Source organism: Lepidochelys kempii, chromosome 21 (genome assembly GCF_965140285.1).
Source record: "Lepidochelys kempii isolate rLepKem1 chromosome 21, rLepKem1.hap1, whole genome shotgun sequence".
Taxonomy (NCBI): Eukaryota; Metazoa; Chordata; order Testudines; family Cheloniidae; genus Lepidochelys; species Lepidochelys kempii.
In genome coordinates, this window is record NC_136400.1 from 8126100 (window position 1) to 8139471 (window position 13372).

The 13372-nt window shown below is 45.0% G+C and overlaps 1 protein-coding gene across 9 annotated transcripts in view; it reads right to left on the minus strand.

Annotated features, from left to right (window-relative positions):
• SOX13 (SRY-box transcription factor 13) overlaps positions 1–13372 on the minus strand; it is a 90752-nt gene that overhangs the window by 34635 nt on the left and 42745 nt on the right. Inside the window, exon 1 of one of the 9 annotated variants that reach the window (XM_078849785.1) lies at positions 11593–11679. The exons of 7 other annotated variants lie outside the window; for them this stretch is intronic. The gene's annotated coding sequence lies outside the window, so the exon portion shown is untranslated. Of the gene's footprint in view, positions 1–3288; positions 3348–11592; positions 11680–13372 lie in introns of those variants that run through there. One more of the 9 variants, XM_073319828.2, reaches the window with a different exon arrangement.

A 13372-nucleotide genomic window follows, 5' to 3' on the forward strand; every position in this document is an offset into this window, starting at 1 on the left:
GGTAACTGTAACCAGAGATGGCTGAGAAGATGACATGGGGCTACCCCATCCAGAATAGCTTTAGACTGAGAATCAACAGCCCAGCAAGCTCATCAGCTGGTTTTGCAAGATTTTGGCCCAAGTAGCAACAACCTCATGGAATCATTTCCCCTCTCCCACAAGCCAAACCTCAGCAAAGCGGAGCATAATTCCTTAGCCAGACTGTGGTGCAAGGCTACCCCCGAGTCACAACCCAGTCTGACTTTGTTGCTGAAGCAGGGTTGCATTCAGAAAAGTGAGTAAAGTAGGGCCAGCCAGTGAAGTGCAAAAGTTGAAATTTTGAAATGGAAAAAAAGGGACGCATTTCACAAAAAAAAAAAAAAATCCACAAAAGATATTTTCTTTTCTTTTTTTTTTGACCTGCTCCAGTCCACAGCGCCGACAATGAGACACAGGGACTTCGGGCAACTGGCTACAGCCTTTGGTTTGCATCCACGGCAATTTACAAACACGGCTTTGGCCGTTGGAGGACTCCCATATTGTACCATGCGTACATTTGATTAAAGCAGCAGGAGAGAGTCTATGAAAGCATACAGTCCCATCCTTCCTGCACGCCCAGGATGGAAGTCCCCCATTCACCTTCAAAGAGATGCTAAAACCTATTCTGTAACAGAACAGTGGACACACGGACCACACATGTCAGCTAATCCACACACATCAGGAACAGAACCAACCTACAACTCCAAGAGCACAGGCCTTCACCATTGGAAGGGAAAATCTCTACCCACTGTCGGTAGGAGGAGTAGGGCTTTTATCCTCTGTGTCGGATGCAATCTCTCATACGCTCATGTATTATCTTTGTAACCCTAGGTATTATAGCAATAGAAGCCTTTTGCATTTATTTACCTGGAACTGGACCCTTCACTGCAATGAACCGTTCAGCCTTAAAACACACACAGACTCCTTGCATTTAAAACCTTATACTGGCACCTGTGATCCAGGAGGGAAAACCACCCCATTTGCTTTCATGAAAAGCCACCAGGTAAAGAGGTTGCTGGAGACGCTGCAAATTCAGCACTGGGAAGTAGGAAGGTAGGGAAGCGATGGTAGCGTTTCAGCATGTACAGCGAGAACCAGGCAGCAGGCTGGCAACTGCGTCTTCGCAGCCAGCTAGGCCCTGCCTTTGGCAAGATGGTGCCCAGGGCAAATAAGAATTTGGCAGGCCCCCCCAAAATGGCAAGTGAGCAAATATTCACTGCCAGCTCCACCTGTTGTTCTGCTGCCTAGCTCAAAAGACCCCCCCAGGGCGGTCCTACAGCTCGGGATCTGCATCCATGTCTCTTCTCAGCTGGCACTTTAGGGAGCTCTCTGCCTGTACCTGCCTTAGGAAACCTGCTGTTCTTTGCATAAAACCTCCCACCCTGAAAAATCCTAAACCACTTTACAGATATAGGCCTGATCCTGCCAGGGGCTGAGTACTCGGGCCCCGATCCAGCATGCTTGGCTTCAAGCATGTGAGTATGCTGGGGACTTCAGCCCGTGGAAGGACAGAGCCCCAGCACCAGTGGATACAGCAACGAGAGGCAGCAGCCAGCAGGATGGGAGAGTGTACCTTGCAACTGTGTGAATGGTATTGTGTGCAGCAGCCTGAGCGAGGGAAGGAAGAGCAGTTTTGGCTGGGACCTGACTCTTGGGAAGGACCATACAGAACAGACGGGTCTTTTCCCAAACCTCCACAACCTGCAAGGAGCGCCAGTTATCTCCCCAAGAAGGGGAAACTCTGCCAGAATCTGAACCCACGGTTCCAGAGAGCCTGCATATTTCCAGCCTGAGCCATCCCCCTGGCCTCACTCCCTGAATGCAACAGGCTCCCTTCTCCTCTCCGGTGAAACAGAATCATACCAAAACGTGTGAGCAACGAGTCCCCTTTCAGCCACCCCCACGCACCTGCTAAAACTTTCCGACAGGGTCAGATGGAAACAGCCATGCTTTGCTTCAGTGCAAATGTCACAGAGACTAAAGGGAAAACGGACTAAGGAAGATGCACTGACTGTATTCGGGGACCTTCCTCCCAACACCTCCCTGCCATTCCTGCCCTGTCCCGAGAAGTGGCCTTACTATGGAATGGCCTACTTGTCCTAGGTACTTGCAATAGCCTCTATTACTGCAGTATCTGAGTGGTTTACAGTCTTCAGTGTATTTGGCCTCATAACACTGCTGTAAGGAAGGGCACTACCAATATCCCCCTTTCACAGATGGGGAACTAAGGCACAGCTAGACTAAGCGACTTCCTCATAGTCACACAGGAAATCTATGGTTGAGTCGAGAACTCAACCCCGGTCTCTCAAGTCTTCCGAGAGCACCCTACCCATTGGGGCGTCCTCCCTCTCTAATAAGCCTTTCTAAGAACCACTTAGGGAGGAATCTGCATTTCTCATCCATTGTAATGTACCCCTTTATTCACCCAAGGTCAATCTGTTTCCCTTACTTGCCCACGTACTTCCTCCCGATGAGGACGACATGGGTCACAAACTTTGATGGGAAGGAATAGTCCCTTGGCCTCTTCTCAAGGGGGAGGTGTTGTTGTTTCCATCACTTAGTCAGTGGCATGTTCGAATGCACTTTGGAAAAGAGCACAGTTTCCCCCACCCATTCAGAGACCAAGACTGAAACACCAGAAAAAAGAAACAGAGAGTTTCTGTTACGAAACAGCATTGGGAGACTGGTCAACGCTCTGGATAAACTAAAGCGGTGACGTTCAGATTTTATGTATAAAATCCTCAGATCTACCTAGTATTTCTAAGACAACACACGCCTCCTTGGCCAACGCCAACATTGAAACAATTAAATAATTCAGAGGTGGGACCTAATCAATATCACAGACCTGGGGAGGAGAAAAAACCAGGTCAGTCACTAAATTAAATTAAGGGTTTGCAGTATAGGGAGAAAAATTAATTATGGGGTTTCTACAGATGTGAGGTAAAGGAGCTGGGAGAAGATGTGAGAAGACTGACCAATAAGCCCTAGGGTTTGTCTGCACTGCAATAAAAGATCCACTTGGCATGGCCCTGGCTGACCTGGGTCAGTTGACTAGGGCTTGCAGGGCTAAAAATTGCAGCGTCAATGTTTGGACTTGGGCTGGAGTCCGGATTCTGACAAGGGGGATGGGTCTCAGAGCCCAGGACCCAGACCGCTCCCTAACGTTTACACAGCAATTTTGTATTGCAGGGCAGACATACCCTCAGGGACATCTTCTGCACCATCATCAGTATCACTAGGTAGTTAGAGCCAAATACTGCTCTCACTTACTCCAGTGTCAATCCAGACTAACTCCACTGAAATCTCCTGGGCAGATCCTCAGCTGCTGTAAATTCTCCCAGTTCCATGGTATAAATGGTCATAGCTACACAGCGCTAAGATCACTTACACCAGCTCAGGATTTTTCCCTTGGGCTCACACCATCGTGATACAGCAGAATCTGGCCCTTAAAGAGAAGAAATAATGTCTTAGAATATGCAAGCCATTTTTTTCTAGCCGGTGTGTGGAATATTTTAGCTCACTCTTGCCTACTCAAATTCAAACATTAATAGTGTGTGCACCCACCTTTCCTCCCCAACTCTGTGATGCAATATGGAATAAGCATGTCTCTCTCACCAACAGAAGGTGGTCCAATAAAAGTTATTACCTAACCCGCCTTATCCATTTAATTTCCTTTCCATTTACTACACTAAGCCAGGGGTGGAGGGAGGAGGGAGGAGGGGGAAGAGGGAAAGAACAGACGGGGCAACCCTCACATTTCCAATTTGAGTCTACAGGGAAATTTTCAATTTGAAACACAATTTTCATGGTCACTCATTTCATCAAAAAATTCTGCGATTTTTTTGGTTGGCAGGAAATACCATTTTTCAATCCGCCGTGCACTTGTCTATGTGACACTGAATCTATTCCTTCTGCAGTAAAAAGACAGGTCCTTTTTTTTTTTTTTAAACACAAAGAAAATACTAAATAATGAATAGTAAATAATGAGAAAGGTGGGAAACACAGAAATGCAGAATTGGAAGGGACCGCAAGAGGTCATCTACTCCATCCGCCCACATTGAGACAGGATTAAGTACACCCTAGACCATCCGTGACTGATATTTGTCTAACCTATTCTTTAAAACCTCCAATGACGGTCACCTGTGGACACACACAATTAAGTTCAAGCTCATTTAAGGTTCTTTTTCAGGATACAAATTCCACAAACTAGGGTTTAAACAACGAAAAATTAGAATAAATGGCATTATTCCATCATATGCTATCTACCTGCTTTCACCTTTGGAAAGCCACCATTTACTAATTTAGAAGCCTGGTTACACGAAGGTGCTGAGATCGGGTAGGAAAAAAATTGACAAAACAATTTTCAGTGAAAAGGAAATGAATTTGTTGGCAAAAAGCATTGCTTTGTTGTAAAACTTTGAAGGAAATGAACATTTTCGTGAACGTATTTTCCCCCCCGATTTTAACAAATGATTCAATTTGAACATTTTTGTTCCGTTTCAACTCGAAAAAGTAGTGTTGCATTTCATTCTTTGCAGCTTTCCCTCTTTCCTTTTTTCCGCGCCCCCCCCCCCGGAGAAGGGGAGAAAACACCCCCAAAATAGAAAGTTACAACAAAGCAAAAAATGTCATTTCCCCCCAAAAAAATTCTCAAAAAAATTTTGAACAAACCATATTTTTCCCCATTGCATTCCACATTTTTCAAGGAACGTATCTGCCATTTTCAATCAGTCCCAGTTTGGAGCACCTCCTGCAGAGTGAATCTACTTTCAGTGGCAATGGAGGGCACCCAGCATGTGTGGCCCCATTCAAGTCAATGGGAGTTTTGTCACTGATTTCAATGGGGCTGGGATTTCACCCTCAGCATGTTATAGGATTGGACCCTAAATGAGGAGATTGCTGGCCCATGCAAACCACAATCCATTTTCCACTCCACGTGCGCTTTACCAGCATTCAGCAGGATGGCGTATTGGGGTCCTAGTTCCCTCTAATTTTTGACAGGCCACATGCACAAAAAATGTCTTCTGTGCGCATTTTTGTGCGCGCAGTGTTTCGCCGTGTGCGCAAGGTTTAGGATCTGTGTGCGCACGCTCACACACGCACAGCTTAGAGGGAACTGTGGTCCTAGGTGGTGGTAACCACCAAGATTCTTTCCTAAGCCAACATCCCCATGCAGATTTTCATTGCAGCGAAGCAGATCCTGACACAGCGCATGTGACTGTTTTACAATCCGTATCCTGGATTGTAACGCATGTGAATTTCACGTACATTGGGATCCACTTACACAGAACTCAGATCTAGTGACTGCAGCGTCACCAACTCTTTCAATTTTATCGCAAGTCTTGCGATTATCAGTGTTTTTCCTTAGAGCCCCAGCTGCTGGAATCAAGGCATTGCATAAGAATCTCAGCGGTTTTTTTTTTTGTTTTTTTTTTTTAAACTTTCTAGCCCTTGTAGTGGCAGAGAAAAGCTAGAAAACATGAAGCAAGTGTGACCGAGAGGCTGAAAAAAACAGAAGGCAAATAAAATGAGCCCATTATTTATTATTTTAAAAAATCTCATGATTTTTGAACGTTCGGGGTTGGCAATACAGAAACTGCGATGCTATTTAAAGATGGAAGCCCCGGCTTAGAATAAGGGCTTGTCTACACAGGGAACCTCAGGAATGTTTAATTCATTTAAAAAATGAATTAAGCTAAACTGAATTAAGGTCACTTCAATGCCAAATAAGAGCACCCACACAGGGGTTTAAGACAGTTCAATGAATCCACTTTAAATTCACATCTCTGTTTAATTCAGATTAATTTTCCTGAGCGACCTGTGTAATCAAGCCCTCGGCGCAGAATAAAATCATCCACATGGAGGGTGGTGAGGAATATCTATTGTGCTTTAAATTCACACCCTAGCTATTTCGCACCAACTGCCCTGTGTAGCCAAGAATGACTTCGCTGCACGAGGTTTCCCTGTACAGAAGAGCCATAAGACAAGAAACAAAAAGCAAGCTATTTTTGGTGTCACACTTGTGCAATGTTTTTATAAAATCTGTATGAAGAATTCAAGCAAATCCACATACAGGCCAGATCTCTCAACTGGTATAAATTGGCGCAGCTCCACTGACTGAAGAGGTGGGACCCAGACTTTCCTTTACTGGGACTGAGTGATGGACAGGTTTTAGGAAAATTTAGGCTTCACATCAGGTAAAGCTCCCTGACACTAAGATTTATTCAACTGTGGAATGATCTCATAAGGGAAGTGATGAAGCTCCACATTGGAGTCATTTAAAACTGGACAATGCCCTGAGGAATATGCCACAAGAAACAGCCCTGTGCTGACTCCGAGTTTCCTTCCCCACTCTGAACTCTAGTGTACGGATGTGGGGACCTGCATGAAAGACCCCCTAAGCTTATTCTTACCAGCTTAGGTTCAACACTGCTACCACCAAAGCGTCTAACAATAACAACAGAGGAAGTGCGCATTTGGAAACGTCTCTCCCTCTCTCCCCCCCAAAAAATCCCCCCAAGCCGTACACCCCCTTTTCTGGGAAAGGCTTGATAAAAATCCTCACCAATTTGTATAGGTGAACACAGACCCAAACCCTTGGATCTTAAGAACAATGAAAAGCAATCAGGTTCTTAAAAGAAGAATTTTAATTAAAGAAAAAGTAAAAGAATCACCTCTGTAAAATCAGGATGGTAAATACCTTACAGGGTAATCAGATTCAAAAACATAAAAAATCCCTCTAGGCAAAACCTATATGGCATCATCAAGGATCTACAACCTATCCTGAAGGACGACCCATCACTCTCACAGATCTTGGGAGACAGGCCAGTCCTTGCTTACAGACTGCCCCCCAACCTGAAGCAAATACTCACCAGCAACCACACACCACACAACAGAACCACTAACCCAGGAACCTATCCTTGCAACAAAGCCCGTTGCCAACTGTGTCCATATATCTATTCAGGGGACACCATCATAGGGCCTAATCACATCAGCCACACTATCAGAGGCTCGTTCACCTGCACATCTACCAATGTGATATATGCCATCATGTGCCAGCAATGCCCCTCTGCCATGTACATTGGCCAAACTGGACAGTCTCTACATAAAAGAATAAATGGACACAAATCAGACGTCACGAATTATAATGTTCAAAAACCAGTCGGAGAACACTTCAATCTCTTTGGTCACTCGATTACAGACCTAAAAGTGGCAATTCTTCAACAAAAAAAACTTTAAAAACAGACTCCAACGGGAGACTGCTGAATTGGAATTAATTTGCAAACTGGATACAATTAACTTAGGCTTGAATAAAGACTGGGAGTGGATGGGTCATCACACAAAGTAAAACTATTTCCCCATGTTTATTTCCCCCCCTCTCCCCCCCACTGTTCCTCAGACGTTCTTGTCAATTGCTGGAAATGGCCCACCTTGATTATCAGGACAAAAGGTCCCTCCCCCTCTCCCCCCCGAACCCCCATTCTCCTGCTGGTAATAGCTCACCTTACCTGATCACTCTCGTTACAGTGTGCGTGGTAACACCCATTGTTTCATGTTCTCTGTGTATATAAATCTCCCCACTTGTATTTTCCACTGAATGCATCGGATGAAGTGAGCTGTAGCTCACGAAAGCTTATACTCAAATAAATTTTAGTCTCTAAGGTGCCACAAGTCCTCCTTTTCTTTTTGTGGAAGAAAATGTACAGACTAACATGGCAGCTACTCTGAAACCTACATATAGTGAGGTGACCTAACTGGTCTTTTCCAACTCCTAGCTTTACGATTAAACAAGCAGCTTGTTTCTTGTCATTACGAAGGCAGCTTCATGGCCAAAAGAACTTAAGACGTCACTCAAAATCGGTCAAGTGACAACTTTGGATTTAGTAAATGTCCAGAGATGTTTTACCAAGAGAAGGCTATGTGAAAAATGTACAACTTCTTTTTACACAATGGCAAGAGATAACTCTTTATATTAAGGGTATATTTATGCAGAGTTAGTACATGAATAAGGATGTTTTAATTTATGGTTATTCAGTGGCTAGCGTCCAACAGATCAATGGTTTGCTTATAGCTATGGATTATAACTGATATAACCAGTTGTAATGCTTACTACCCATGTCTGTAACATGCTTATAACACCTATTAATTGTTTATTAACCCTTTACTATAAGTGCGACCTTGCCATATAGTAAAGCTAACCTCTAATTAGCGCAGATTGCATTCGTTTTTAGGGACATGGTGTTAGCTGTATTTAGCGGAAACACCATCAATCTTTGAGGGGGAAGGGGAAGAGCGCACCAAAGCTAGGTATGCTCTTCCAAAAAGAATTGTCAATTGAAAACCCCAAAAAGCTATGGATGAGTTCTAGAGGGACTGCCAAACCCTATGCTAAAGAGCTAACTGGGGTAGTAACTCTCCTGCCATTAGGCTATAGAAGAAAGAGTCTGTCTTTTTCTCCACACCCCATTGTGAAAAAATTACAGAAAGGAAGGGGGTCATGATCAAATGTAGCTGAAAAATCTTGGGAAGTAGAGAGGGGAAAATTGGGGGGGGGGAGGAATTACTAACTGAGAAGAGATTTAAAAATTGAAGTAAATTATACACTCTAAAATGTGAACGGACAGATGAATAATCTATTCTGTGTGTGTAATTGTAAAATTCTCTCTCTCAGCCCCTCGTTCTTTCCAACGCCTTGGGCCAGATGCTCAGCTTGTGTAAACTGGTGTAGCTCCCTTACCGTCAATGATTATAACTAGACCTGGTCGGAAAATGGTTTGGTTTGGTTTTTTGGGGGGAGGGAGTTCATGTTATTGAAAGTTTATTTGAAAAATTTTGACATTTTCCAATGTTTTTCATGGAAAAAAACCCAAAAAATGCATTTTTAAATGTTTAAAACCCATGTTACTGTGTTCTCCTGGCCCCGTTCCCAGCCTCAGTGCAAAACAGGAAAGTGTGTGTGTGCGGGGGAGTTACAAGGGAAAAGAAGAGGAGAGGGGAAAACTGAAAATACATAGCCAGTGACATAGCTTTCTTTTTTCTCTGTCAAAGTTTTTTGCCTTTTTTTAAAATCCACACAGTGGGGGGGGGGAGGGGTTTGAAAAAAAAATCCTTTTTTTGGTCAAAAAATGGTTAGATTGAAAAAGAAATTCCCTAGCTCTAATTATTGCGGAATATTTATATTGCAGTAGCACCTGGAACCTCAGCCAAGGCAGAGCCCACTGTGCTAGGCACTGTACATACACACAGTAAATGACATTCCCCGCCTTAAAGAACTTTCAGGGGAGCTATTGCAGCTTACACCAGCTGGGGATCATCATCTGGCCTTTGAGCTTCCCCAAAATTCACATGTACTTAAAATTCTTCCTCCCTATATATTCCCCCAGCTGCAATTCTGCCGACATTTTCACCTGGTATCATTGCTCAGAAAGTTTAATCAATTTACAGTTGGCTGATCATCTATAAGAAAGAAATTTTAAAAATCTCAGAACAATACCGCATGCATCCCACAGAACTGAAGTGGGTCTGGTCCGCCGGAAGGAAAAAGACAAACAACAAACAAAAACAACTTACCTAACAGTTGCGGCAAGGTCCTGAAAGGTGAATGGCTTCTGACAATGAAACGCTGTGACGAAGGCGCAGAATGGAAGATTGAAAGCAATTATTGCCCACCCTTGTTTTCGTCAACTGTTTCCTGTACCCCCACCCGAAAGCAGCCCTCAGACTTATCTAAAAGCACAATCTTGATTATTTTGTGTGTGCGCAATTCTACACACTCAGCATTTCCAGACAAACCGAGGTTCTTGTTTGACTCAAGCGATACATAAACAATACTTTTCTATCTGAAAAAGGGGCCGAGACATCAGACCCTTCTCCTCCCCTGGGCACTGGAGGAAAGAGACTAATCTTGGGTAGATCGTCATCTCTTCCCACATACCTTTAAGGACAGAAAGGGGTAGCTATTTCTACTTGCTTTTTTGCAAGTAATCAGCTGCGTGGGACACCACATCAGGTGAAGTTTGCAGCACGGCTATAAACCAAACACCGTTGCTATTTCAGTTCTGCTCTCAAATGACCTGAATCTGTTGCAGAAGTTATCACTGGAAGAGACCAAGAAAATCACTCAGTCCATAAAGCCAAGGCAGGAGTGTTTCCAAAGCTATTCGGGTCCTGTCTAGTTTTGAAGTGTCTCAAGCAATGACCCTTCCACCATTTCTACTGGAAGACTTTCCATCGAAAGTCATCGTGGGCCAGTGGTTGAAGCAAACTCAGAGACAGAAGTTCTGGGTTCCATTCCTGGCCCTGCCCCTAATCTGTGGCATGACCCTGGACCAGTCACTTCCCCTTTCTGTGACTCATTTTCCCAAAGGGGAAATCATTCACCTACCTCACTGGGATGTTGTGAAGTTCCAGGGATCAGATCCATAACTGTTCTAAGGCTTCATAGCTCCATTGAAGTTGGTGGTACTCTACACTGAACACCACCAGCTGGGATCTGGCCCTAACGAGGCTGAGATGAAATGTGCTACACATCTACTACCAATGTAACAGATTTCACTATTAGGATAGGCAGCCCAAATTTTCTTTTGCTTAATTTCCTCCCGTTAGCCCGTGTTAGACTGTACATCCCCTTCTTAAACCACTTTAAACAACCCTGCCCCTTCCTTGCTGCTGCTGGCATCTGAGAACCTCAGAGAGAGATCCCAGTAGAGCAACACCTGACACCCAGTGCCATTTCAGCAGCCACAAAGAGCAGGCACCACCTCTCTGGCAGAACACTTTCCTCACAGCATGAAGGCAGCTTGTGCGGCTGTGGTTTGTGGGGTAGGCACTGCTGAGATGTGCACTATAAGACTGTCAACACTCCCATGTCAACTTTGCTCGACTGCAGGAGACAGTGGGTTTGATTCTCCTCTCTGGAGTTAAACTGGTGTCTAGAGCGCAGTGCCAGGCCCCCCCATATATAACTTACAAGACCAATTGACAACCATCAGTCATATTCAAGGGGAGTGCTCTCCTCCAGAGAAGGTCCTGTTGTTCTTTCCTTGTTTAAGCATTTGGGCATAGGACTGGTGAAAGTGAGGTATGGAGCAAGTACAGCCACTGAACATGGGTAACTTCTGTGCAAGCTTCCCGAACACAAGCTCACACCCTTTCTTGCCAATGCACCTCCCCAGCCCTGCACCACACCTCCTCTTCCATGCCTGGCTCTAACTCTTGAGCCGCGAGGCAGACAATTTAGATGCATACAGTAGTGGGTACATGAACCAGCAAGACAATAGCTGAGACCACACTAAGTCAGTTTGTGACCTCCATCATCAACCTCCTGATAGCCTTTTCACAACACTTCACGGCTTCCATTTCATGTGACAGGAAGACCACTCTCTTCAGAAGCAGCCACTGGTTTTTTGACACCTCCATTTGTTGGGCACCCAACTTCCTACACCTTGAGCTGGATTTTACCCAAGAGCTGAGCACCCTCTGAAAACCAGACCCAAGTTGGTTTCACAAGTTGGGCATCTAAAACCAGGGGCTTTGTCTGAAAATTTGTTTGCATGCTCTTCCACCTTTTCCTACCTTATGGCACTCGGACCACTGCTGTCCCCAGAAGTAGCCAGGTTTGCAAAGCCCCTTGGAAGGTTTAAAGAGCTCTGGAAACATTCCCAAACTGCAATTCAAGAAGCAGAGTGTTAGGCAACTTACCCACAAGCAGCAAGACAGAGACCCTGAAAGCCAAGCTCATCTTCGACAGTTGCCGTAAGCAGAAAATGCCACCGTTCTGAGATGGCTGTGCACAAATTCAGTTTGAAAGATATAATGCTGCGTCCCAGCTGCTATGGGTCTGTGACATTTTAATGACAGATTTTAGCTGGTGTGACAGGAGCAGCTTGGCAATTTGCTGTTAAAATCTTTAACTTTTCTCAAGGAAATAAAGCCTGCCAAAGGCTTCCCACTACGCCAGACTTCTCTCTCACTTAAGAGTGTAAATCCATTCACTGCAGTGGAGTTACTCCTGATTTATACCCGGGGTAAGAGTGGAGAATCAGGCCCCTTGTGCTGATGGCTCAGTAGGTGGCCCTCTTCCCTTCAATTCAGGATTGAACCAATGCCCCAGGGTTGTGTTAGTGGGTCACTGTACAGAAGGATATGCCGTCTTTCCACTGAGACTTAAAACCAACATCCCTTCTAACCACTTGTAGCTATCAGAGATCCCCTGGCATTTATTGCAAGACTTCCCAGACCCACTGGCTTCAAGTGCAGTTGTACTCAGAAAAACATGTTTAAAGATTGCACCGTCCTACATAACAGATCTGTCTGCTTGTGCATAATCAGAGCCAGAGCTAGTGACAATCCAAAAAATAAACACCTTTTCACTACGCTTTATTCCTGCTAGCCCTGTAGAGCCAAAGCAGCTAGCAGAGGGCAAGCTAAAGTGCTCCTTCTCTTGCCTTAACAGGATAGTTACCTAAGTTCCAATTAGCTGTAGCTCACGAAAGCTTATTCTCAAATAAATGTTAGTCTCTAAGGTGCCACAAGTACTCCTTTTCTTTTAGCTTCACCTGATTCCCCCAAACTGACTCTGGTGGGGGTCACACAGGTGTCACTGGGGGCCTAATCTGAGGATGTCGAGGTTGGGCAGGATTAACTGTGGGGAGTATTTGGCCCACGAAATCATTATTGCTGCTGCTGATTTAGGAGAATGAAAGAACCCAGCTTAACTCTCAGATCCCCAGTTACTCTTCCAGGGTTTGTACTTGGAAAAAAACACCTTCTTACTTGTAAAGTGAGCTGAAATGGATATAAGTGAGCCACAATAAACGTGGACTCCAACCCCGTATTTGGGAGGCTTTCACAGAAGCGGCCCATGCTCACTGGCTGTGCTCTCTCCCTACCTCCCTTTCGCCACTCCTATGCCCAAAAGCTTAAAGAAGTCACTTCAGACTCAAACCTTATTTTAAAATGGTCACAAAACCAAACTCAGTCTGTGCTATTGCCTACCAACTTGACAGGCATCTACCAGTCAGTGAGACACCCCAGCTTCAACCCGCCCCACCTGATCTATCCACAACACCTGCCGGGGCAGAGTTCTGCTTGCCAGCTTCCGAGATTGGAAGCTCTTTGAGACAGGGACTGTGCTATCTCGGGGGTGCGTACAGTGCCTGGCAGGTTGTGCTTGCTGCTGTTCTACAAATAATTAAGCCATACTTAGTGGGAGAGCCCTGTTTTTATGAACCACTCCATATTTCCCTGCCACCGTCACATGAAGGAGCTGGACGGCAGCTCTGGAGAATTATTCAAGTGGACCACGGCATTCCACACCCGAGCAGCCATCCCACATGGACAGCGTGGCCAGGCT